Raw genomic sequence first — 25,650 nt, 5'->3', positions numbered from 1 at the left:
TCCAGCTCCCCCTGCTGTAATTACATATTGGACACAAATGGCAGCAGATGTTCGGCGTCTAAGCTAAGAATTATATACTTACTCAATATCCCAGTGATTCAAAACACTGACTGGGAGGCTGGAATTTAAATTTCCATGGAGTGGCAAGTGAAAGAGTTCCCAGAACACCACAAAGTGCAGAGAATATTAATGCAAACTTGATGATGCACCCTCAATGGAAGGAGAAAAACCAGCTGAATACCAGCTAGAGTGGTTTTAATTACAGCAATTTCTCCATAAATTATTTTAACCCATCCTCATCCCTGAAAAGCTGAGCCTCCATTGTTATTTTTCACATAATCAAATATCTACAACCCTTTGTGTGCAGCTAGTAGAAGGTTCTTCCTAATCATTTCATCGTCTATCAAGTGGCCAGACTAATTTACCCTTATAAAACCTAATAAGAACAGATCTATCAGCCTGTATTTTATTTTGTTTATTTTCAAAGATACACACTTGTCCATTATCCAACTACAAGGAACCTTTTTGCCTGATTTGCTGAGAATTTTAAACAAGTGGCTATTACTTCCTTTCTGCAGACTTGCTTTCCCTTAAAATATCACAGTGCTAGGAAAGAAGATACTTTAAATTGGAGAGAGGCCTTACCCAACACAGACATGAATCATCTTCCCTAAAATTCAAAGGTATCAAAATAAGAGAGAGGATGCAGTTCTAGGGGGACTCAGGCATGTGAACTTCCACAGATTGCATCTCACCAGCTTCTCATTTCCTGAATCAACAGACTCGCTCCATTCTCTCTCAAACATCCAATCCTTCCACCCATGCTCTGGGTACCAGTTGAAAGCCCAAAATCTGATTCCTCCCACTGCAGTGGCTCAGGCAGGAGTGCAGATTTGAATGTTCTGAGCACTCCAAAGTGCAGATGCACACCAAAAACACGTGTCTGAGCATGACATAAATCCCTTTACTCATATGCACACCACAACTGAGGGCAGACACTTGTTTACCAAAATATTTTCTGACAGGAAACTGAAAACACTCTTAAGCCCATTAGTTTCACTGGCCATTATGAAAACGTTGACTTTTAAAAGTGTGTTTTATTACATATGATTTCATTTTTCTTGCAAGATCACAGGCTGGGATGCAAACCAATGTGCTGTTTGCTGCCAGATGGTGTGTTGGAAGGGTACAAACTTATTTCACACAGAGTGCTATGTGGCATGAGAATGCTGTTCTTACACTCCTAAATAGTCCTGCCTCTTTGAATGGTTAGATCCCCAGTATTCTTTCAGTAAGCTCATAAGCTCTTCCCATTTTAGCTAAAGCCTTGTGAAGTTAATAGATAAATACCACAGAACCATTGGTGAAATTTTTGTGGGTAACTAATCTGCCCCCTGTCCCTTAAATTTTCTAGATGGAGAGCTCTGAAGAGTCAGCAGGGCAGCTGATCCAGCCACTGGGCTGATGTGCACAGGACCAGAAAAAAACACCATTGCCAGGTATTAAAGCAGCTGAGAGAGTGATAAATTGACCATAATGCACAATTCTGATACAGGAAATAATCTCCATGTGCCTTCAGCCTGCATTGGGTCCTCCTCAAAGAGACAGGGGACAACCCAGAGTGTGTGTTCCACCAGTCTGTAACCCTGATTTTTCCTGGGAAAGTGCTGGTTAGATCCTTAACAGCATCAGGGTCTCCAGAAAGACCATTTGTGTATTTTACCTGAACTAACAGAATGAAGACAAAAACCTTCAAAACCCTTTGGGAAGAGCATTCCATGTGTCAACAGGGAAGGTTTACATCCACAGCCACCCTACAGCCAGGCTAGGCAGCTTCAATTTCCACCAGCAAATCCTGCACGGCTGCCCTGCACATTTCAATTTTCAACACAGTTGCTTTGGGAAAGGAGCTGGGAAAACCTCTCTCCCTCCTTCCCTCGGCTAAGCAACGCGCACAGTCTGCACCCGCTGCTAAAAATTGTGTCGGTATCAATCTCCTCAGCATCACAAACACACCCACACGCGTCTGAATCCCGGAACGCTTATTTCCCAAAGAATGTGCCAAAAGATTTACTTACTCCTTTAGAACTGTTTAATGATGTTGTGGGGATCAAAGGAGCAAGCATTTTCATGACAAAAGGAATTTGTACTCCAGGCTCCACAGCACAGACAGTGATTAGTGAGTCATACACATGAAGTGTCTCGCTTTTCTCTTTTAAAGAGCTGTTGTAGCATTTACCTAAACATCTCCGTGCTGAATCAGTAGTCACAAGTCTTTCCCTGCCTGAACCTCTCACCTTTACCTGGTAATATTCTGGTGATGGTTCCTTGCCTGAAAAAAATGTGATCAGCTCCCTTATTTGGCTGTTAGCAGACACTGAGGATCCATCCAGGGTTTCCTGGGATTGCTTGGAAAGCAACCATTGCATCTGAAGGAGCTCTTAAAATATCAGTTCTGAATGTATTTTTATTTTTTAAAAAATTATATTTTTATATATATATAAATATTTTTTAAATTATATTTATATATATAGTTTATATTTATATATATATATATGTATAAATTTAAAAGTGTCTCATAATGGAGCTCAGCTAACCCAAAGAAACATTTTAATTCTATTACTTAATCTTTAAAAAATATATTAATAACTTCCCAGATCTGAAACACCCACTCTCATTGTGATACACCCCCCCATCCTTCTCCTGAGGTTTTCCTGCTTGAGCTCTACTTCTCTCTCCTTCCAGAGTACAGCTCTCATCTTGTTGCCCTCCTTCCTAAAAAATAATTCTCAATAATTGCAGATGATGATGATGATGATGATGATGATGATGATGATGATGTTGCCGATGATCTATCTGCAGCTTTGTCACATTCATGGCACCCAGATGATTCACCCCATGGTGTTAGTGGGTCACTCTTGGAAATAGGGAGAGTTCATGGGAAGAGAAAAGAATTTTCTTTTTTAAATTGGCCAGAATAAATGGCTGTTTTGTGGATTTCCTGGATGCAATTTGACATCCAGGAACTTTTGGGCAAGTTGGGTTTCTTTTCATCCCATGTTCTCTCTCCTTGCTCAACAAGGAAAGATTTCAGGGCTGAAAATGGGAAGATTTGCAGAAAAGACTTGCCCATAATTTGAGTCCTAGGAAAAAACCTACAACTCCTCGAAGGAAATTAAAAACAGCAGGAAAACAAGTTGTTTTCTCACAAAAATCATTTTATTAAGAAAAAAAAAAAACTGTCTAAGCTGGGATCACTTATTTTTGGTCTGCTATGACTTCTATTCCCCTTTTTACAGATCTGCCACCAAAGATTCATTTTTTCATTAGCAATTCTCTTCAAGTGGTTCATTAGCAATCTTCCTACATCTTTGTTGTCTTTCCTCAGTGTGCCCCAACAGGGGGGACATTCAGGCATCAGATGTGGCACTGTAGTGGCCCCAGTGGGTGACATGTCCTCTTCTGCTTCGTGTGGCTTAATTCCCTCGTGCACGACAACCCCTGACACGAGTGAAAAAGCAGCTGAATAAAAGACTTCTCTGCTGTCTTTGGTGCTTGCCATTCTTACAACCCCTGCCCTGTGAAATAGGAAATTCAATTCACCCCAAGGCGTGGTCCTAGCCCTGCCATGGTCCTCACTTCTCTGTCCTGCCGCTGAGCCCAGATGGCTTCAGCACAGGTGTCACTGCTCACCTGTGCACCAGCTGCAGGGAGCGCTTCTGCTGCCAGATATTATTTTAAGAACAGACCCTCCATGACCAGGAACCCTGAAAAACGCTTAAAAGTCCAAGATTGCAGGAAAAAAATCCCACTGTTCAAAAGAAACCCTCACTGGAGCGAGAGCATTTTGCATGATTCATGGGCAGCACGGTACCTGAAATATTTCTGTGGTGCCTTTCCCTCAAAGAGCAGTGTTTGGGATTGCCAGAGAACATGCCAAAGTACTCACAGTATTTCTGCACAGCTCCTTGAATAGATGCTGCTAAATGTATCTGAAGGAAAAAAATCAGAAGGCTGTGTCAAATACGGCCAAAAACTTGACATTTTCCCTTGTCTGGTTGCTTAGTGCTAGGAGGGAAGGAAACACAGTTATTCTGCCATAATAAGGAGTTAATATCCTGACAAAGTATATACTGAAGGTGTCAACTTGGGACCCTCAGCCATAGAAGCATTTCCCCAAAATTAGGAATATTGGGATGAAAACTCCAGACTTTAGCAGGGCAGAGAGGAAAGGAAAGGCTGCAATACCAGGATTCAGATTAGCTTGGAAGCCTGGCATAGGAAGCAGACTGCTCTGCTGGAGCTGATGCTTGGCTTTTTGAGCAAGCAGATCAGTTCTTCTCTGTAAAGGTGCACACAGCTAAGGCAAGGATGACTCGCAGGATCCCACGTGCCTTTAGCTGAAAAACACGGAAATTCTTCTGAGATGGCTTCAAGGTGTGTGACAAAACCAGCTTGCTGCCAATATTCCCTGATCCCAAACAAGAATTTCAGAGCCAGTCAATAAAATTCATGTTCCTGGCTTCATGTCCAAGCTCCTAAGCAGAAATGCTCACAGAGGCACATAGCACCTGCAAATCTGATTTGTGCCCACAGCAGCCGCAGGAATTCTGTACCTTTGAAACTTCAAATCATTTGACATCACCAGTTTTTGACAGACTGAAGCATTTAATACCCCAAATGCTGCATTTTTTATTGTCTTGACCAATATTTTAGAGCTGCACCTTCCCCTCTGCTGCGGCGTGTTGCGCAGAGCTCGCACGGTTCATCACCTCCAGGTTGTCAACATCCCTTTGTCGAGGCGTTGACGTTGGAGCAGATGGCATTCCCGGGGTGATCTCGCTAATAATCACAACTCCTGCCCCCTGCCTCCTGCTTTCATTGCTGTTTAGCAATGCCTCTGCACCACAGCTCATGCCTGATTGATTACCTGCTCCTGCCTCTGCCTCCTTCCCAGAGATGCTGCCTTGGGAATGCGCTGCCCTGTTGTCTTGGTTTGGAAAGACAGGTATCTGTCAGGGAAAGCTGGAATTTCCCTTGGAAGGGAGAATGTAAAACCCCTGCTCTCCAAATTATTACAATTTTGCAATTAGGAGCTTTCAGGAAAAATATGGGAATAGAAATAACAGTTCTTTACTAGGAATATTAAAAATACAAATGCGGTAATACCAAAAAAACCCACCAAAAAAACCCCCCCAAAAAAACCCAAAAACCCCCCCCAAAAAAAAACCAACAAAAAAGCCCACCAAAAAACAACAACAACAACAAAACCACACACAAAAAAAACAAGCAAGGAAACAAACAAAAGTCCAAGAAAACCCTGATGGAGTCAGGAATACGACACCTGACACCCTGTTGCCAGGGTGTTGGAAGCAGTCCAATAAAGTCCTCCTGGAGTGACAGATGTGGTTCTGTTGGAGTAGAGATGATCCTGCAGACAGGTTCAGTGGTGATGAGTCTGGTCTCTGAGAATATAGTGGAAAAGAGCAATGTCTGGGGTTCCTGTGTCCCCATTTTTCTCTGGGTAGGAATGCTGGGCTCTTCCCTCAGGGTGGAGCATCTCCCATGGATGATGTAATGTGTCAGTCACTGGTGAGCCTCAATGGCCCATGAACAGAAGATATCCACTCCAGAGGGCGGACAGTGGTGAAAGAGATAAGAAACACTGCCCCACCTGGTTTAACAGCTGGGCTGTTATCAGAAGGCATCCACCCTCCTCCCCCCTGGAGTTACAAGAGATAAAGAAAAAAGAAACCATCCCCCAACTGCTTTCTACAGATGAAATAGAATACACTGGTTTTTTTAGTTACATAACCCAAGACACCTGTCTTTTCAGTGAGAACTCCTGCCTTTGTCCCTGGATGTGTGCCCTGGCATCCATGTTGTTCAGATGAATGCTGCTCCTCAAGAGATCGAGGCGAGGCTGTGTCACAGCCAGTTCTTTTTTCTGTTTATTCATGGGTGTGTCCTTACCTGGGATTTGTTGTTATTAGCTCTGAAGATACTTAACGGACTGAACCAAGGGCAGATTTCTGGAGAAACCTGATGTTAATAGCCTTACTACCTGCATTCACTCCCATATTCCAAGAACTTCCATATTACAAGGATAATTTTTAGCCCACCTTTGTGGGTTTGCTGCCTTTGTACTGGTTTTACTTATATCCAAGGGGCCCAGAGGACCTTTCAAATACCTCTCAGAAATCAGAGTAAATCACATCAACAGCGACTTCTTGCTTTATTAAGAGCCATGAAGTTGGAGAATACGTAGTCTGCCTGGAGGGAATGTTGGATGAGACAGCACTACACAACCACGTTTTATTTTTTGCCTTATTCAAGGTGAGGCAAAAGGTTTTCTGGGAATCTTCCTGGAATTCACATCAAATGATCCAGTTTAAAGTTTCTTGGGTTAAACCTATTAAAGTTTCTAAAAATTAGCATATCATTAGCTTTTTCTAGTACTTTGCAACTTTCTTGTCTGCAGTGAATGTTATCAAAAGTCTCAGGCAGTTCTTGTTTTGCCAACAAACTAAAGAAGACTCACATGCATTTCCAGCTGTTTCCTTTTCTTGCCATTAATTTGTCCATTTGGGGTTTTTTTCCACATGAACAGGTAATGAAAAGCTGTCCTCCCCAAATCCCTTCTCCCCACCAATCTTGTTTTCCTTCTCTGGCTTCTCCTCCAGTCTGAACTCTTTCCACTCTGAGTTTTATTTACCCAGATATCTTGGGGTTGGGTTTAGGTCTTTATCCCTCTGATAATTCTTTTACCAGAAAGAACCCGATGAGATCCAAAGCCCTCCTGCTTCAGCCTCTGGGTTCTGACACTGGCCAGCATCAACTGCTCCAGAGGCAGATATTGGCCATTTTCCTGCCCAAGTAGTCTCTTTCTGATTTCTGATGCTTCAGGGTAGTTTTAAACTCCATCCTTTCTCCTTTCTTCTTTGCCAGAATCATATTTTTAAAGCAACACAACCAGAGGCAAGATAATGAGAGTAAAATCCAATCACCTGTTTTTCACGGGGATCAACAGTGAATCTTCTGAGCCAAGACTTTGGCAGAGAAATTGGCAGTTTCCATAATGGAACTGTGAATCAGAACACACAGCGAGGGATTATTATTGAGCTCCCATCCAATAAACTGGAAATGTATTTTTGAACTATTGCTTTTAGTACATGTTACTCCACGTTCACTACAGTTAAGCAGACAGCAGTCCTTGGTTACAAGAGAGGATTCGTTACTGCTGTGTGAACTTTCAGTAGTTACTGCAGCCCTTAACCTGCACAACTCTTAAACTTTCTCAGTGTTTTATATTAAATTAACACAATCAAAATTAAAAAGATGTCTTACCTAGATAATGCAACATGCAGAATGAATATCACACATAATGATACACGGCAATAACAGGTCATGCTCCTGAAAGCATTCTTATATATATTTGTGTCAGCCTCTCAGAGAAGGAAGGCTGCATGTACCAAGAACTGGACATCTCTAATCCTGACATAAGATGTGATGCCTAATTAATTGTTCTAAATACACAGAAAAAAAATAGCATATGTGAGAATGCACAAAAAATTCAAGTGAATTTCTGAGTATCTTGCTTCATGCAGGAAGGGAACACACCACCTCAGACCTCGAGAAATCACAAAGACCTGGGAGAAAAACAGGTCAGAGAGCTCAAATGAAGCCACTGGGCCAAATCCCACTGGGGTTTGCTGACAATGTCAGAGGTACTGGGGGACCCAGCAGGAAGAGCAGCTTCCATCTTGCCCTGGTCAGCCTGGGGGTTTTCCATCACGCCTCAAGTCTAGGAGGCACGGAGGAAAGGCTGAGAGAACTGGCACTGTTCAGCCTGGGAAAGAGAAGCTTTGGGGGGGGCTAATTGTGGCTTTTTAGTGCCTGAAGGGAGCCTGCAAAACGATAGAGAGAGAATTTTTACAGGGGCCTGGAGTGACAGGACAAAGGGGGATGGCTTCAAAGGGAGAGACAGCAGGGTTAGATGGGACATTAGGAAAAAATTATTGACTTTGAGAGCTGTGAGGCAGAGGTTACCCAGAGAAGCTGTGGCTGCCCCATCCCTGGAAGTGTCCAAGGCCAGGTTGGATGGAGCTCTGCTTAACCTGGTCTGGTGGAAGGTGTCCCTCCCATGGCATGACTGGATGATCTTTCAGGTCCATTCCAACCCAAACCATTCTATGATTCTACGATTCCATAGCACTACCTTAACCCACTTGATTTTCCAAAACGATTTCCAGCCTCAAAGTATGCAGGGAAGAGCCAAACAAATGTGCTGTGAATAACTCAGAAGCTAGAAGGCAAATGTGAAAGATTTCTAACTTATTTTCCAAAGTCTTACGCATTGCTCTTCGATGCCTATTTTAGCCTGACTCATCTTGACTAAAAGCTTGGCAATAGCAAAGGTTGACAGTAACTCTAAACAACATTTGGGTGAGAAATTGGAAGGCTGGCAGAGGTAACAGGGTTTGCTGATAAAAAATATATATATAAATCTCCCAGTTTATCTGCAAAGTCATGCACCTGGTGAAATCCCAGGCATAGACTGGAGGAGCACAGAGCAGGGAGGAGAAGCTGCTGGAGCAAGTCCATGGGTCAGGCATGCCTCTGCCATGGCAGCTCACCTGCCACAGCAGGAAAACCTCCAGTTCAGCACACAAAGAATGACTGGAGTTATCATTTATTCTCTACTCTGGTCCCAGTTCAGGAAAGCTGCTAAGTGCCTGCCTGATTGTTTGCAGGATCAGAAGCAAAAGTGAATTTTTCAGTGGTCTGTATACTACATGTCCAGGGAACAACTTCTAAAGGAAAAGATGAAAAGACTTAGAATTATATTTTCCTCTTGGTTATTAGTCTATACTAAAGTGTTTCTCTTCTACCCTTCATATTTGACTATTTATCTGTGATTTTAATGTCTTTTCAGGTTTTGCACCTTTTTAAGGACTCTTCATGTGCTTGTTACAGCAGGGAAAACTGCAGGGCACTGGCACTGGAAGTCCTCTGAGCTCCAAGGTGACCTTTGTTTGCTGATGAAGTAACCTCCAGGTGGGAGAAACAACAGGAGAAACCATTCCTATAATGACCTATCCTTTTAGAGAAAAACATAAACATCTGCAATTTCTCAGACAAATGCATGTTTAATGTGTCCCTGACATCTCCCTGCTACATCCCCAGGAATTCACTAATTCACTTACCTCTTCTGTCACAGTTTATCTGCCCAAGTAGCAGGTCAGGAAAAATCCTTGGCATTCCCCAAATTCAGGCTCCTCCAGGGCTGGCTCCCAGAGTCAGAGCAACCCTGATGCTACAGTGAAAAGCAGCCAGTGACCAGAGGGTGACCCCAGAAGATGCACCAGAAATCAAACCATCCCAAGAAAACCACCCCAGTGGCAAAAATTCTCTGAAGGAAATCAAGGACTGAAAACGTGTGGAACAGGGAGATCGATTAGCTTGCTTTTTTTTTACTTTTTCCCCTGCCTAGTGGATTTGCTTTAGTTTTGCATTTGTAATTACTTAAATGCAGTGTTCTTCACAACAGACATAATTCACAGGCCTTTAATGCTGTGCCTTTCAAAACAAACATGAGTCACAGCCCCTAGGTAAACTTCCTGGGCTGGCAGTGAATATCATTATTGTGTGATAGAGTGCAGCAAGCTGCTTGCCAGATTACTCAGTCACCTAAAGCTAGCAAAATACATTGCCATTTATTTATTATGCTCATGATAATTACAATTATCATCACTGCAGTGCCAATCTGTTTGCTGCAGAATGAAGGCCTCTTCATGATGTCTCCAAGGATTCAGTGTCAGGCCTGAGTAGCTAACCAAATTATGGAGCCTTGCAGGATTATTTTTTTTTTTCTGCAAAATGAGGGCTTTAAGAGGTATCAAGCAGCACTCTCCTGCTTGTTTAACAACAATGTTCAATGCTACAAGCCTTCTGTACAAAGGACTGTTCTGGTCCTTGCTTTGGGCACTGTCTTCTGAGAAAATATCCACACACGAGTTCCAGCTCAATATCAAGTACACTGAATATAAAATTGAATATATACTCCCAGTGCCCCACAAATGTGTCTTTTCCTGCACCTATTAGGATCCACAGAAATTACAAAATGTCTGAGTATGGGTACAAAGTAAACATGAATCTGCCTCTGCCTTTATTTCTAGCCCGTTCCTCGGAACGTCTTGGCACCCAGGAGGAGTCAGAACATGCTGAGACATTAGGCCAGAGAGAGCAGCAAAACCCAGATTGTGAGCAGAGGGGGTGGAAACACAGAGTGTGGGCAGGTGAGAAATGTGAGATCATTTATCCAACCCTGCAGCAGTCTAAAAGAATACTCAGCTTCATATGGTGCTTTAAATCTTCAGAGTCCCCGACGAGCATTAGTCAAACTAATGAAATTAGTCATCTAAGGTCGTATTCTTTTTATTTTCATTTTAAAAGGGTTTCTGTTGGAGGATTTTGATGAGTTGCATTGATTTAGAGCCCTACAAATGAGTTCTCTCAGGTTGCCTTGTGTTTCCCTTCACACACCTGCTGGCAGAGGACCTGCAGGTTGCCTGAACAGTGGTTCCTTGAAGGCTCCTGATGTGCCCAAAGTGACTCTGTCTTTGATCTCAGCCCATTGCAAAATTACCCCAAGAGTTTATTGTAAATAGTAGTTAGTTTATCACCGGGTGCTAATGAGAAAGGCAAGATGGAGGGATCAGGGTGTGGCCCTGTTCTTCTTCCTTCTTGTCCTTGTCCTCCATCTTCTGCTGTGGTGGGTCACAAGGTTTAGGACAGGAGTGACATGTCTGACATAGGTAGTAGGTATTGGTAATAGACTGTAAATAAAAAATACGTTGTGGACAGTGGTTGGGTCAGAGAAAAGGAACAAAAGTTTGGCCTCGTGCCCTTGCTGCAACAAGAACCTTTGCTGGGCACAGAAAGAACTTAGAGATAAGAGACAATAAACAACCTTGAGAAACCTGAGCTGGCGAACTCTGACTCTTCCTTCTGCTTCTGGCACAGGCCTTCAAGGAAAAAAAGACTCTAACCAATATATCTCGGGAATACCAACCCCAGAATGCACTAATCTCTTTCATTTTCATGTACAATGAGATGCTGAATTACAGCACTTAATGAAAACCACTCTGCTGGTCCCCGTGGGAGAGGCAGACGATCCTCATTAGCGTAAAACCACAGCGATCATCTCACCACACTGAGCCCTGGAAGTTCAAACGGGGCTCTAAAGCCAAAACACAGACTGGAAGAAGCTCTTGGGCTGATTCAGTGTTGTTATTAATCATAGATTCACAGAATATGCCGAGTTGGAAGGCACCCACAAGGAGCATCATTCTGGCCCTGCACATCTTCATCCCAACAATCCCACCCCGTGCCTGCGAGCCTTGTCCAAACACTTCCTGAGCTCTGGCAGCCTTGGTGCTGGTGACCATTCCCTGGGGAGCTGTTCCAGTGCCCAAACACCCTCTGGGGGAAGAATATTTTCCTAATATCCAACCTAAACCTCCCCTGACACAGCTCCAGCCATTCCCTGGGGTCCTGTCCCTGGTGACAGAGAGATCAGTGCCTGTTATTGGTAAGATATGTGCAACAAAGAGAACATTTGGCACCTCTTTGGACACAGAGCACTAGCAGAGACCTATCTCTGCAGAACAGCAGAATAAACCATGGGTCACCCTACTTCTAATCACACCCAGGAACTTTTTGGATAGGCATTTGTTATGATTTTGCAGCGAGACGGAATGTGAGGGGAGAAAAGCGAGTCCTGGACATTGACCTTGTCAAAGCTCCCAAAATGATGAATGATAAAGGTTTGCAGTGAGTGACCCTCATTGCACAGCAGCAATTCGGGCAAAAATTATCAGGAGCTGGAACTGTTTATCCTTCATCCTGCTACCATGTATAATGGACCAATTAGGATATATCCTGAGCTGCTCATTGATGTCAGACAGAAGTCAGAGGAACCCAATAGATGGGAACTACATCAGATTGACAAGGACAGGTATGAAAGGAAAACATAAGCACATAAGGATAAAGGAGAAAGCCATAATTAGGAGACATGTTAACGAGAAACATCCCATAAATACACTAATAGAGAGTAAGAAATGCTTTGTTCCCTACAAACAAGGAGAGTGTTACTCTGCTATTTAACAGGAAGGGAAAGTGACTGTCCGAAGACAGTCAAGACCACAATGGTAAACGCCCCTTTTGCATCAAATCTTCCCTAGAAAAATGGGAACAAACTTTTTTACTTTAAGTCAGTTTCACTTCTAACTAGGAAAGGATAAGGGTCTTCTGAATTTAGGAGAGGTAGACAAGAAGTATGGAGAGAGACTGTTTACTAGAGCCTGTAGTGACAGGACAAGGGGGAACGCTTCAAGCAGAAAGGGAGTAGGATTAGATTGGATATTAGGAAAAAATTCTATATGTGAGGGTGGTGAGGCCCTGGCACAGGGTGCCCAGAGCAGCTGTGGCTGCCCCTGCATCCCTGGCAGTGCCCAAGGCCAGGTTGGACACTGGGGCTGGAGCAGCCTGGGACAGTGGGAGGTGCCCCTGCCATGGCAGGGGTGGCACTGGATGGGCTTTGAGGTCCCTTCCAACCCAAACCATTCTGGGATTCTGTGATGCTGTGATGCTGTGTCCTCCATTTTGACTTTAATAAGAGTTTTTATTTGATATAACATCTAAGCAAGCAAGTTGCAAAACCCAGTCTAGGAGGAACTGTCTCTGTAGACACAACCTAGATTCAGTCCAGTTCTGTGTTTTCATTCATAACTACGACCATGGAATAAAGCTGGAAGGAACTAGAGGCACGTGGGAATAGAATGTAAAATTATGTTTGCAAACTAGCAAAATAGGGAGGGAAAATGAAGTTCAGTAAGTGCAATTGCACTGTCCTACACTCAACAGACAGTGCAAACACTGGATGTGGAGAAGCAGGTTAGGCAACAGCTCTGCAAAGATGGGTGTAGGTGTTACAGTCAATGACAAACCGAGCGTGAGTCAGCAGTGTCACACTGTTGTGAAAATGGCAAGTGTCACACTGAGATACAGAAACAAAAATAAGGTTTATGAGACATGAATCAATCCTTCTGTTCTAGCAGGGCTGGGCACTGCACTCCAGGAAAGCGTGGAGTAAAAGAAGATAGTCCAAAGGGGAGGGAACATTGAAAGATCGGGGATAGGCAGCTGAAAGTAGAGGAAAATGTACCAGGCAGCCACCTTCAGATAGCAAGGTGTCATACAGAGGAAGGGAATAACCTGTTCTTTGTGGAAATGGTAGCTGGGAGAGAAGGTTTAATTCACAGCAAGAGAAATTAAAACATTAGGAGAAGCATTTTACTGGAAAGCCTGGTGAAGGAGGAGAGTAGAATTCCTGCTGCAGCCGTCTCTCCACCACTGGAGGTCTAGGAGTATGTTAGAGAAATGTGTCAGAAATCATCAAGGTCTGTTTGATCCTCTTCAGGGGAGTGGGCTAGCTGAGCTCTGGAGTCCCGCCTGTGTTCTGCACTTAACTTTTATGTTATTTATAAGGTGCCCACAGCAAATGAACCCTAATCTTAATGAGTGACCTTGCTCCAGACTTGCTGCCCGTCACTCCACACCTCGCCATCAGTGTTTTTCTGAACACAAACAAATTCTGCAACCCAGCTCCTTCCTCTAAACAAGCAACATTGTTGATTTTTAATTCTGAGAGTTTTTAAATGATTTCTTCTCTCATTGTTGGCAGAATTCTATCTTGTGTTTAAACCAGCCTTGTTTCAGGCAATGTACACACGCCTCTCTCTTAATAAATAATCCTGTTTAAAATGCAATCTAAACAGATGCAATATTTTACTAGCACTTTGTAGCTCTTTTCAGAACTAGTACTTTCTTTTATTTTTAGAGACACAACAAAGTTTAGAATTTACTACTAAATAACATTATTAGCAAGAAAATAAATGCTGTTTCACTTCAGTACAAAGGAGGATATATCTGTAAGCAACACATTAAACCAGAAAACCAAGTTACTTTACACGTGGAAGTTCTCTCACAATGCTGACCCTCCCATTCCTGTGGGAAAAGTATGAACTGAATTCCTGTAATCAATACCTGCCCCATGCCTTCCATCGGGCACCCTCAAATAACTGAATAAAACCTGATGCTATTCTCATTTTACCAGTGGGAAAATACCAGCAGCCCTGCCTCCATCAAAGATTGATGCCATTTCTCAAGGTCAAACAGGAAAGCAGTGCCCAGGTCAGGAATATTGCCTTTGAGCCCCAATATTTTGTCTGGGTCTGGCTCTAACCCTGTTGGGTCTGACTTACCAAGTTTTTCTGCATAAGGAGATGCCAAGTGCCCAAAAGTTCCCTTTTGTCCACAACTATGGGATCACAATAACCACCCTCACAGCTATTTTTTTTCCAGAATAAACTGTACAGCGTTAACCACTGATGCTTTATTGTCATTGATTTAGAGGCTGTCACAGAGTTACAGGAGGAGACAGATTGCTGTTATTTTAGCCTATAAAAGGTCTTATGCCTCTGTCAGCAAACACTTTATTCCTTAAAATAAACAAGTAATCTGAAAGAAAATAAACATGCTGCAGAAATATTTTTGAAAAAAAAACCCAAAAAACCAAAACAAAAAAACAACCAACACACCATTTTTTTCTTTCTTATTTTATACCCTTTTTTCATTTTATGTTTTAACTGCTGCACTGGCTATTTCTTTCTGGGTGACAGAGCTCTGTTTCAGTGCTTTATAGAGACCTGGAGAGCAAGTGAGGACATTGTTCACACCCCACTGGGAACACTTGTACTGGGCATCACTGGCAGGATTTGGGTAGCAGAGCACTGCAGCAGTGACCTGTGCGGGAGGAGGCCATGAACTGCCCTGGGCTGATCACAGCCACATCCAGACAGCTCTGAAACATGAAAACAACCCAAATCTCAACATTTCAACCAGCCAGAGGAGCACTTGGCTCCTCTGCTCAGATGTATTTAAGAAATGGGGGCAAGCAGTGAGGGCAGGAGACAAAGGAGATAAAGGCACCTTTTTTGGGTGCCAAGGAAAACTGTGAAGAGAAAGGAAAAAAAAAAAGAGATTTGAAGGAATGGAAGGGACACGTGGAAGATGCTCCTGAGAACAGGGCTGGAGGCACAGTCCTGGAAGGCAAGAAAAGCCAAAAGAAGTTTCCCTCTGCCCATCAGCTGCCCAAAGGAGTCAGCAGGGACTCACTGTGGCATGCAGGGACAAGGGATGTGGGGAGAGGGAAGGAGGAGGAGAGGGGCTGGAGTGAAGATTATCCTGAGAATTGGGAGGAAAAGTGTTTCCCTAAGTGCTTAATTGTCTCTCTATCTTTTCTCAGTGTCTGAATCAGTAATTAGTGTCTTATGTTAAATGACAATAAATTGAAATTCCTTGTGTAGAGGAGACATTTTGCCTGATACGTCATGTTTCCTCATTATCCCGAAAAGATTTCCAGATACTTTTATCTAAACGAACCTGCCTTCTGTTTCCTGCTTCATAACTCAGGTTTTAAATTCGGCCCTGCTGAATCTGCTACACCACAGGCCAGGTTTAGGCTGTGAATCCAAACTTTAGGACACTGGTGTCAGGACACTCGAGAAAAAGTTCAGAGCAACAGCAAGAAATGCCACTGTGCTGCAACCTAGTGTGTTCAAAATGTCAACAAGGCATTTGCCTTCCTGTTCCTGCACCTCCAGTGAATGAGAAAACTCGGGAGCAGCAGAATCTGCACAGGAATGTCTGCACAGCACAAGCAGAGGGGGAGAGTGTTATCAGTGCTTTCATGAGGCACCAGCAGCACTTAGCAAAAATCTAAGGACTTGGCCAGCTCACTTCAATTATCTAATTTGTGGGGCTACGTTTCATATGTGTTTTAGATTGATTTAATTAGCGTTAATTAACATAACTTTATGTATTATGAGAGACAGCAGACACCCATAAAGATTTTTATACTGAGCCGTATGGCAGCCAGCAATGCACCAGCCAAAAAAAAAAAAATATAATGAGGCACATAAAAAAAGCCTGCTGCACAACACTCGTTGGTAATTTTGAAAAATGAATGTCAGAGTTTGCACAATACAAGAGATGCCATCCTGCTCTTGCCTTCCCCAGCCTGGCTGTGGAAGATGGATCAAGCTTTGGTTGGGATGATGGAAGGTGCAGGCTCCAAGGCTGAGCTGGAGGGAGCCAGTCCACACCTCTGGATTTTCTCCTTCCCCACAGAGCACGGTAGATGGAAGTGTTTCCTTTAACAGACTCCAAATGGAAGATACACCCTGAACTCTTCCCTGGGATCAGGAGTGTAGTGGTTTCAAGTTCGCCAATCGCTGTTTCCCAAAATTAGTGTAGTGGTTTGAGTGTTTATTAAAATTATTCACTATTTTTTTGCTGTGAGATAGGACTAGGAGAGAAGCAAAGCAGGCCCAAACTTAAAAGGGTATAAAGACAGGTCTATTAACAAAACTACAAGAGAGAAAAAATTAATAAGAATCAGAATAAAACCCTCAAAACACTTCTCCTCTCCCCCAACAGCTTCTTTTATTTCTCACAGACAACGTATAAAGACAAAACTTGGGACTCTGGATCAGTTTTTCCACTTATGAAATAGTCTTTCATCAGTTCATTTAGAGAGAGAAGTCTCTCTTGTAAACCAAAAGGTGGGAGATAGTCAGGGGTTTTTTTTGTTTGTTTGTTTGTTTGTTTGGGGTTTTTTTGTTGTTGTTTTTGGGGGTTTTTTTGGTTTTTTTTTTTTTTTGTGTGTGTGTGTGTGTGTGTGGTTTTGTTTTGTTTTGTTTTTTGTTTTGTTGGTTTTTTGTTTTGTTTTGGTTTGGTTTTGTGAAGTCTGAAAGGTTTTCCATCATTTGCTGTTTTCCAGTTGTTTAAGATGGACCTGCCTGGTGCTTTCCACCCCCACCTTGCTACAGTAAACAGAGCTTGATGTGAAGGAGGTGAAGAATCTCCACCTCTAACCAGGACCTGTCACAGGGAGGAGCCCAAAGCTGTGTGAGGCTGCAGAACAGCAGCCACCTTCTCTTGGAGAGCATGAAAATCAAATGGCAAGGAGAGCAAAAAAGTGTGTCCACAGGAAATGTCCACTCACCAACCCCAGGCACGGCCAACAGGAATCTTGTCCCATGCAGAAATAACCCAGTATTTTACTAAAAATGTTATTTTTAGTAGCACCTCTCTTAAATTGCACTGCTGTCACCCACACGGGCACAATTCAGGAGTCTCCAGGGACTCGGTTTGCCAAGGACAGGACAAGGTGGCTGAAAAACAAACAGAAAAATCAAAGGAACAAACAGAGCAAGGGATTCCACAGGATGACTTCCTTCTTCCTCCTGCCAGCAGCACAGCTCCCATGTGGGATTGGTGCCTTTCACAGAGCTGTACCTTCATTTTCAGATTAAGGAAATGCTTCATCTCTGCTCATCTCAGAGATGAGGCAGGGAAAGGAGAAGCTGGAACAACAGACACAGGGAAAACTGGAAAACGTGAGCCCAGCAAGGACAAAAGGTTCCAATGAACTGGCACTACAGCTCCAGAGACATAAATTTAGGAGGCTGCTGGAGAGATGAAGCAGCAAGTTGGTGGTTTGGTTTCTATTTTTTTTTTTCCCTTCATATTTTGGCCACAGGAATGTATAATGAAAAACAGTAAAACCAGAAACCCCACGATGCTCCTAAACAAATGCAAACTCCTGCCTGCCACTGAGCATCATTACTGAGCATCCCAAAACTCCAGACTCAACCTTGGCAAGATTTTGGCATCCTGAGGGAGTGCCAGCACCACCAGAGTCACAACTTTTCCTTACAGACTCCATTATCCCAGATCTGAAGAGATGAATGTGCAAAACTGAATCCACAAAACTGCCACGACTATTAAACTCCTGCAGAAAAGCTTTGCAGAGCTGGAATTGTTGTTGTTTTTTTTTTTCTTGCTCTGGAGCCTCTTTTTATCTATATCATAGTGACACCCGGTGGCCATGAGCATGAACGGGCCTCCTGGAGAGAGCTTGCCTGCTCCTGCTTTACTGCAGACAGAAATGCGTCCTGAAGTGCCAAAGTGTGAGCAGAAAGGGAAAATTATTTATAATTAGACTCTTTCTAACAATTAAAAAAAAATTAGATGCGGCTTCCTTAGAGAAGTCAACAGAGGATTTTTTATCTCTTTTTTTTTGTGATAAAATACAAAAATACAATTTTTAGCTAAAAATTAAATGCACACAGGATGTGTGGTTATTAGTCAAACAGAATTTTTTTATGATGTTTACTACGTATTTTTATGAGGAACCAATGCACAAACACAAACATTTTTACCATGCAGAGGCTGGTGCTCCCATCTTTGCAAAATCAAACTGGAAATAACCTTAACAAAAGGGACTATTCCTATCTTGTCAGCTTGCTCCGAGGTGCAACCAGAACTGAACTGCTTTTCTTCCGTATATTATGCAGAGTATAAACACCAAAAAAAAAAAGTACAATATTTTATTTACTGTGAGGGTGGGCAGGCCCTGGCACAGGGTGCCCAGAGCAGCTGTGGCTGCCCCTGCATCCCTGGCAGTGCCCAAGGCCAGGTTGGACACTGGGGCTGGAGCAGCCTGGGACAGTGGGAGGTGTCCCTGCCATGGCAGGGGTGGCACTGGATGGGCTTTGAGCTCCTTTCCAACCCAAACCATTCTGTGATTCTGTTTTTCATCTAAAAGATAAAGCATTCAAGTGGCAAGGACAAGATTACTGGAGGAGTGTCTGAGCTCTTTATCAGTGGTTATCTCATTTACAGGACTTGGGACGATGTTGTTCCATTAGAAAGGTCATTGGTGGTCAGAAAGACCAGAACTTGGAGAAGTCAGCGTTCCAGGGAGAAGGAAAGGGCCTGAATTTACAGAATCCTGTGTAACTGAATGTAATTAGATCAGAGCTATAATCTCCTGCATGGACATCACCACAGTACTGGGGAGTGAAAGCTCTTGTGTTTAGGGTGTCTGACAATGGGATTCCCATTTTCAGGATCACAGACACCTCACCACCTCAGACCACAGCAAGAACATCAGGTTCCTCCCCTGACCCAACATCAGGCCACACTCCTGCTGCTCTGGAGGTTTTAACAGTCAGAAATTCAGTGGCCCAGCCTCTGTCCCCATCACAATTTGCACAAGACTCTGCCCCAACACATTGACAGCTCATTGGGCTTCAACAGAACCTTGCTTCACAGATCACAGCATGCAACAAAGTGCTGGGAAACATTCCATTTCCAGGCAGGAAATATTCCATTTCCAGGTATGAAGTATTCCATTTCCAGGTATGAAGTATTCCATTTCCAGGTAGGAAATATTCCATTTCCAGGCAGGAAGTATTCCATTTCCAGGCAGGAAACATCCCATGTCCAGGTATGAAGTATTCCATTTCCAGGTATGAAGTATTTCATTTCCAAGTGGGAAATATTCCATTTCCAGGTAGGAAATATTCCATTTCCAGGTATGAAGTGCTCCATTTCCAGGTATGAAGTATTCCACTTCAAGGTATGAAGTATTTCATTTCCAAGTGGGAAATATTCCATTTCCAGGTAGGAAATATTCCATTTCCAGGTATGAAGTGCTCCATTTCCAGGTATGAAGTATTCCACTTCAAGGTATGAAATATTCCATTTCAAGGTATGAAATATTCCATTTCCAGGTATGAAGTATTCCATTTCCAGGTATGAAGTATTTAATTTCCAGGTGGAAATATTCCATTTCCAGGCAGGAAATATTCCATTTCCAGGTATGAAGTATTCCATTTCCAGGTATGAAGTATTCCATTTCCAGGTGGGAAATATTCCATTTCCAGGCAGGAATATTCCATTTCCAGGTATGAAATATTCCATTTCCAGGTGGGAAATATTCCATTTCCAGGTATGAAGTATTCAGTTTCTTCCATTTCCAGGTATGAAATATTCCATTTCCAGGTAGTAAGTATTCCATTTCCATTATGAAATCTTGCCATTGCACACAACGTTGTGTTCATCAAACAAAGCACTCTCCTAGGAAGTTTCATGGTTTGAAAAGAGGCTGAGGTGGGAGACCCGACACATCAGCATGCAAGAAGCCTCTGTCTCCCACACCATTTTTCACTGAGAAAGCTTTAAAATGCAAAGTTCCTGGTAACCTTCCTCATTAGTCATTTCCCTGACTACAACAGCTATCCCTCACATCTGATTCCCTCACTAATACAAATATCTGTAGACTATGCATGACTGGTAACCCCTTGAAGCTTCATCAGCAGACTTGGCACCAGCCTGGAGAAGCTGTCACACTGAAGGACTCTCATAGATCACAGAGCTACCCCAGCCTAAGTTCAAGCCCAGTTCTCATCAGCTTTCAGCTGCCTTAGCCCTGCAATTTATGACTGTCCTCTCCAAGCAGGCCCCTTTGCTCTGAACATGTTGTGATCTATGGAAGTGGTTAATTATTTATTAATTTCTTCCTCTGGTCAAGAGCATTGGTTGCATGTATTTTGTAAAACAGAGTTCCAGGCTGTCCCTTTAAAAGTGTTGATAACATTATTCAAGGCCGAAGGAAGGGATGACACTACCACAAATTTAATTTATTTTTCAGTGGTAATGGCTCTATGAGGGAATGTTATGTCTTTATGTGCTGGCCCCACCCAGGACTCTAAATATCAGCCTTTTAGAGAGTCCTGGTGACATCTGGCCTGGCACAGCAGAGAATTTATAAAGGTGAGCAAGCACAGGATCAGGACAGCCCTGACCTGTCATCACCCAATGCAAACCCCAGTGGACGAGGTGCTGACCACCCTCTGCACAGCCCCAGGGGGATCAGAGGTGACACCAAAGCTCTGCTCTCATAATTTCGCTTTTCCAGCAGCTGAAGCAACACAAAGTCCAGCCCTTATTTGCCTAGTCCTACACCTGGGCCCACCTGGGCTTTCCACCTCATAAGTTGTTTTACTTCCAGCAGAATGTAGCCAGCTCTGCATTTTTAATACCCTAAATATATTTTGGCTTCAATCTAGCAATTGCAGTCTAACCCCCCCCAAAAAAGAAAGTTTTTTTCTCATTTTCCTATTTTTCTTTCTAAATTTCTTTTTCTATTCCAATAGAAACAAACACTAGCAAACTTTTCCCCCTATGTGTGCAGATATAAGAGTCTGCTGAGCTTTTAATATCCCCAAATCATTTCTGATAAGAAAACTGAGAGTTTAGGCCAGCACATACAAAATTTAATGTTATTTATAAAGTAATTTTTGTGTGCTACTGCGGAAATTGTTGAGATGTAAAAGACTGGAGCTGAATATATGCTCTGTCCTCTACAAGTGGACTTCAAGAGTTCAGTAGTTTCCAGACAAGAAATCTTGCATATTTCCCCACAATATTAGTCTCAAGAAGTTGTTCAGACTTGTTTTAAATGAGTTAATGCTGCCACATCCCTTGTAGTCTTGCAGTGAAAGGCTTCCTTGTTATCTGCCCTTAACCCTCCATTTCATACAGTAATATCTAATTACACAATAATTCTCTTCCTAATATTTATGCTGTTAAAAAAAAAAAAAAGTTGTAGACAAGATAGATACCAGAACACAAAGCAATGCATCTCTGATAAGAGGAGATAAACTGTGACATGAAAATTCAGTTCCCATGACTTTAGAGACGAGATAAAATCCACAAGAGGAAAATCAAGGCTGGATGAAGAACCCATGCAAGGCTGGCTGTGCAGAGATGAGATTCCAGCCATTTGTGCTCTTTGGGACTCTGCCCTGCAGATAACAAATATTAATCTCGTGCCTTTCTCTCTCTGCTTTTTCCCTGGGGACACCTCTCTCAGCACCTGGGGCCACAGAAAATTCAGGTTAGGTGAGACTTGTGCTGCACCTCAGTCCTCAGGGCATGGCCAGCTTCACAGTGAGATCAGGTTGATCCAACCCCCATCCAAAACGGGTTTGGAAGGATGAAGACACCTCAGCCACCTCCAGGCATCTGTTCCAGTACTGAACCACACTCCTGTGTGGGATATCCCTCCCCAGTTCCAGTACATCCTTCACCAGACTCATGAGGTGATAAATCTGCAGGTAATTTATAGATATAATACCTCCTCAATGCTGCAAGAATGACATCTGCAGTCCAAAATACCTGGTCTGGGAAGTGGCCAGCTTCAAGTGACTTTCTGTTCTTCTCTGCCTCTCCAAGATGGGCTGGTGCACCTCGGGAAACTCTGAGTAAACAAACCAAAAATCAGCCCAACACTCCTCCCCAGACTTCTTTTGGAGTCCCTCCACAATCAACAGATGAAAATTTATCCACACTCTCCCTAATCCCATGACCATCCACCCAGTCAAACAGTTTCCAGGTATCCTTTGTGAAGAGAGGATAAGGAAGGAAAGTTTTGTCTCTTAGGGAGAGTGGCAGTGAGATTTAATGCCCTGATTCCCCTTCCTGGCTGCCTGCAGCTCCAAGCAGCTCCCTGGATTACAACCCCTCACTGACACAAATATTTTAAGTAAAACAGAAACTTAGAACACTTTGCCATCCCAAATGCTCCGTGCATATATCACCAGAATAATAAATAGTAAGCAGGGAGATAGCACTGACACTTGGCCTGAGGCTGGCACTGCCAAGCAATGTTTAAGAATGTCTCTTTGAATTCTGAAGCACTCTTATGCTCTTTTCTGTTCATGTACCACTGCTTTGAAGTTCATAAACATTCCAGTGAATAGCTTTTTGATTCATGTGAATGCTTGAAAAATACCTATTCCCTGCAAAATGCCCGCACATAATTGAGTTTTTCAATGCAGCAGCACAAGTATTTGCTATTTGGTATTCCACTGCCTAAAAATCTGTTCTCCAGTCCACGAGCAGCTATGCAGCCACACAACCAGCACTATATCAGAGAGGGCAAAGAGTCAGACTGGATAGTTTGCACTTGGAAAATGAAATTGTTTATCTATATTATCCACTGAACAGATTTGCAGAGACCAGATCCAGTTAATAATCAGCTCGTGAACAGCAAAAGAATATTTCCAGAGTACTCAGTGTTTTCACTTTTTGGACCACTATTCCTTATTACCTTTTGCTTAAAGATATGGAAACTACCAGATATTTAAGTGCAGGGTTTTTTCATGGGTGACAAAGAATAGTGAGAGCCTGCTGCATTTGCACCTTCAGATGAGATGCTTTGGCACTACAAATCATCACAATGTCATGCTGAAGCAAATACCCCAGCATGCTAATTGCCTCACAGAGGATTTCCTGGGCATTTAGTAAGTCAGGAAAGTTTTAGTTATTAAAGAGATGGAAGTGTTTGCAGCCTTCACACACTTACACAGGCTTACACAGGCAAGAAGAGAAGAGTTGTGACTCAAGGTGCAGCGTTTGTGACAACATTTAACTTCAGGTATTCCCAAGAAAGGAATGAAAGCCACAAGAAGCTCAACATTAGTTTAGTTCTGTGACTGAGAGGTGAATTCTGTATGTTAAACATCAGCTCTGCTCCCAGCTGTATTTTTTCAGCATGGACACCTGATTTTTTGATGTTGTGGAAGGGAAGAAACAGCACAAGGCAAGATGAGGCTTTACCAAGGCTCCTTTTCCACCAGGAAAAGCTAACACACAGTGGCCTTTTTTTGGCATTTCTCCCACTCCCTGCTAAGGGAGGCTCCAGGGAGATGAAGCTGGCTTGTGGGACACTACAGGGAGTGGCTTGGCTCGTAGATCCAGATAACTGGAGCTTCCCCAAAACTGCCCCAGCTCCAGCCAGGCACTGGGTGGGTTTGCCAGGCTCTGATCAGAAGGTTCCTGGTCCAGTGCACCTCCCCAGCCACCCTCAGCTCCCACAAGGAAAGGAGCCCTTCATCTCTGCTGCCTGCTGCAGCTCCCTGCTGCACAAAGCACTTGTGGCTTGACTTGTTTGTTGTCAGTTCACTGCCTTTCATTCCTGCAAGGAAACTCCTTGTTCTTTGAAGTGGGGAAGGGTTTCAGGGGATAGGAAAAAAAAAAAAAAAAGGCTTGTTTCATAATCTTATAATCTGCACTCTTTAGCAAGTTATACAAACACTGTGTTTAAGGTGCAGAAGTGTGTGGCTTTGTCCTGCAGTTCTGGTCCATCTTCATCAAATTCCTCAGATCTCTCAGATAGTTTGATTTTCTTTTGTTTCAAATGATAGAAGAGAGAGACTCTTTATCAGTGACTGCAGTGATAGGACAAGGAGTAATGGGTTCAAAATGAAAGAAGGGACATTTAGCTTAGATATTAGGAAGAAATTCTTCCCTTTGAGGGTGGGCAGGCCCTGGCACAGGGTGCCCAGAGCAGCTGTGGCTGCCCCTGCATCCCTGGCAGTGCCCAAGGCCAGGCTGGACACTGGGGCTTGGAGCAGCCTGGGACAGTGGGACTACACAATCTTTGACACAAAGATAACTCAAACCATTCTAGGATTCTCTTATCCTAAGACTGGCCTGGCCAACTCTTGTTTGGGTCATTGCCCATCAGCAGAAGCAAAACAAAGGAGGATGTGTCAGTCTCACACAATTCTGTTGCCTTTGTCCTCACACAAACACCCCAAACACAGCAAATGTCCCTGTCTCCCACCCCATTACTTTTGTGCAGCCCCCTCCAAAGCACTCCAGGGATTTCAAGGTTGATTAAGATTTAAGGTTGAAATCTTAACAAATCACATGTACCAGCTGAGTCACGGCTGTTACATCAGCATTCCTGTGTTCTGAAACCACACAAATCCTCAGCGTGCAGGAACAGGGTAAAAAGCTGGCCTGTCACTTCTTTTAACAAGTAATCTGTAAGTTCCCATATGAAGCTGCTTTGAGAATGAGAAGTTCCTTTAACACAACAATCTATTCTGAGGGCGAAGAATAAGTGCACCTGTAATAACAAGGGATTTGTCCCATGAGAATCAGTAAAGAAAATATGTAAACAATCCAAGAATAGATAGATTTGACAGACAAGCAAAATGTCTTTTACTAACCAATAGGATAATTAACAAGAAAGCTATTAACCAATTAGAAGTTGCCCTTGAGGTTTGTAAAAACTGTATAAAAGACAGCATGGGGCCATAATAAAGAAGTATTTTTAACTTTTATGGTGTCACTCTTTGTGTTGTGACCATCCCAACAGCATCAGGGAAAGGACTGAAGCTAGCACACATTCTTTTGTTAGATGGAGCTGCAGAGCAGGATTGTTCCATCAGAGTGAAAGCTGCCTCGGTGACATTTTCAGACAGAACACGCTGCCAACCCTCAGCTAAGGTAGTTTTGGGTACTACAAACAGGGCCAATTTGCTGCAGTGCAAAGGTGTTATTTTCTCAATCACCACGGGCAGTTTGCACTAAAAATCTCTGAGCACAGACAGTGTGAACCTCAGCAAAAGGGACAGAGAGGGGCAGTGCAGAACATGGCAGCCTGCTCAGTGCTCAATTTTTCCCCTTAGCATTCAAATTCAAAGTCTTGCTCAATTCCTCAGTGTTTTACCATGGAGATGGAGTCTGGGAAGGGCGACAGCAAACAGTGGGAGAGCAACTGGTTGCAAATTATCCAGAAAAGCTGACTCAGACCTGCAGGAGTGCTGGAAGTGCTGGCTTTAGATGTGACAGCAAGGCCCCTGTCTGCCATCTATGCAA

General features: G+C 43.2%; 1 long non-coding RNA gene across 1 annotated transcript; it reads right to left on the bottom strand.

The window, feature by feature from the left end:
- Positions 1–3,006: 3,006 nt before the first annotated feature.
- Positions 3,007–9,345, bottom strand: LOC134548400 (uncharacterized). The gene is made up of 3 exons (XR_010079761.1): positions 9,207–9,345; positions 3,694–7,084; positions 3,007–3,578 (listed from the first exon to the last, which is right to left on the bottom strand). It is a non-coding gene; the product is annotated as an uncharacterized LOC134548400 (long non-coding RNA).
- Between the last annotated feature and the right edge of the window lie 16,305 nt (positions 9,346–25,650).

The sequence above is a fragment of the Prinia subflava genome, chromosome 3 (assembly GCF_021018805.1).
Source record: "Prinia subflava isolate CZ2003 ecotype Zambia chromosome 3, Cam_Psub_1.2, whole genome shotgun sequence".
In the NCBI taxonomy this organism is placed as follows: domain Eukaryota; kingdom Metazoa; phylum Chordata; class Aves; order Passeriformes; family Cisticolidae; genus Prinia; species Prinia subflava.
Note: the sequence above shows the minus strand (reverse complement) of the source record. Positions and strands in the feature narration are given on the sequence as shown.